We start from the raw sequence: 2,421 nt of genomic DNA on the forward strand, positions 1-2,421 counted from the left end.
CTGCCAGAGCCTCCTGCAGCACGCAGAATGTAGGCTTCATCAATTACACTGCCCTGGCACCTGCCACAGCAAGCACCCCTTTAGGCACGACTAAATGCTGCCATTAATTCTGGTCCTGCTTCACACACAAAAGCCTTTGTAAAGGCTGTTCCTACCGAGAAATGCAAACTAAAACATCTTAAGGATAACTTGTTTCAGGCTTACATTACCAATTATCCCACAAAACTAAATTTTACAATATCTGCAATTACTACAAAACCCTTCACAATGACTTCAATTAGCTGTAGCACAGAGCAGCGTGATATCGCAGAGACTTTCACTCCCACTGCATCATATTTAAAAAAGAGCAGGGCAGACCCAGGAGACCCCTGAGCTCAGCTGTGGGCCAGGACCCGACCCCACAGGCATCCATCAGCTCAGGGAAAAGCCCTGAAGCGCCAGCCTTGGACCCAAGCAATGCTGAATTAAACACCATGCTTCTGGTACACACACACACACCAGGAGAGCAGAACCAGGCTCTGAAACTCAGCAAGAGGCTGAACCGAACTCCTGATCCGGGCAACCCCCATCTTACACAGCCTCAATCCTCCCAGAGCCACAGCACAGTAGAAGAGGGATAGATTCTGCCTGCTAGGAAGAGAGTTTTGAGCTCCCTGCCCTTGCTTGGACTTGTATCCCTCGTGAGGGATCACATCAGGACATCACAAACTATCTAATCAGTAAAATACATTTATTTTCTGGACACATGCTTTCATTCTTGCAGCATCCAGCGGGCCATATCACTGGGCATGCACGGACAACAGCACTGAGGGAGTGGTGATCTGGAAATGGCAGACCCTTTTCTGGAGCAGTGATAGTGGACCCAGCTGTGCCAGCTGTTCCTGCCACCTGAGACAGCGCTTAACAGGACAGAGCTGTGCCCTTGGACCCCCCTCCTTGCCCAAAAGGAAAGCAGCACTCCCTCCATTGCCTCCTCCCTCTGATCACCCCTGGCGCTCCCATAGTTCTCGCCCTTCTTCCCTGTCTTTGTCCTGGTCTTTGCCTTGGTCCCAGAGGGACCCTTTTGCATCCCTCCTGCTGCCCCTCCAGTGCTGCCTCTGCGGATGACCACACTGGCCCATAGCAGGGCCCCGCTATCCTACCCCAACATTTTGGGAAGAGTTGGTTTGAGGGGCTTTCACACTGCCCGTTAGCCAGATCCAGCCGTGAGCCTGGAGGAGCATAGGGCCCACCGCTCTGACCATGTCCCAGATGAACGTCTTCCTTTTCGGATCCTTTTTGTGGTTCAGTGCACCATCCCTAGCTGTCCCGGACTGCAGAGAAAGGGAAATGAGAAAGTGTGTGTCTGGATGGAAATAATCTTGGAGGCTTTGTGGGGGGCCAGGATTTATGAAGTCTTGAGCTTGGCTACCATGGAGAAGACATGTCCCACTGCTGTGTGTCCTGGGGGCTGGTCCCTGCTAGCCAGCGGCAGACTCCTGCAGTCACCCACAGCTGGATGGTTTATTTTAGCAGCCTTTGAATACGTACCAAGGGTTTAAAACACTTCTCTCTCCTTGTTCCATGGGACATTAGAGATATAGATCCACACATGCACTGTCAGATGTGTCATATGAGCTCAAAGACATTGTTAAGGCTTCAGGAAATTCTATTATTGAGCAATAACAGGCTCTATGCTTCCCTAAGACCACATTACACCCCTCAGATTATTTCTAAATGACAAAGACAAATTATTTTGGCTAGGAAGATGGTGACAGTCCTGCCAGTGTTACAGCAGATGCCTCAGTGAATCAGCTCCCAAGCTGTTGAAGGCCAGGACATTTCACAAAATCTGTGCAACTTAAGGCTTCGATTGAATAGGATGGCAGAAGTGATTGTACTTGATGTGTTTCAGAAAAGAACATGGGGCCATGCAATTGGCAAAAGAATTAGGCTTTAACTGGAATAGATTAATTGTTCTCAGTCTCCACTTAGAAACAGTAAAGGAAAGCAAAAGTATCTATATGGGCTGTGAAAGCAGTGATGTTTCTAACAAGCTTAACTAGGTATTAAACACTAAAAATAGCTAGAAGTAAAATAATTGAGAGTGCCGCTGCAAATCAGTTCATTTGAAACTTCGAAATTACCTGTAGGACATCACTGAATTGTTTATAAAGCACAGAATCTGAAAAGAAGGTTTGGTGGCTGCTTAGGGCTTTTTCAACTATGTTATGATTTATATGCAGGAGAATTTTTTACTTTTCAGCCAGTTTTGATGGAAAAATACTGAGCCACTTCTAGTGCTGCTTTTATGTGAGACGTACTAACATAGAACAGAAAAGTGGCTGATACAAGCAAATTAGTATAAGAACTATATCTCTTTTAAATTCAGTCTTGCATTCATTTTATGTACAGTAGATGCTGATATCACCAATGACATAC

Source organism: Cariama cristata, unplaced genomic scaffold (genome assembly GCF_000690535.1).
Source record: "Cariama cristata isolate BGI_N322 unplaced genomic scaffold, ASM69053v1 scaffold2562, whole genome shotgun sequence".
Taxonomy (NCBI): domain Eukaryota; kingdom Metazoa; phylum Chordata; class Aves; order Cariamiformes; family Cariamidae; genus Cariama; species Cariama cristata.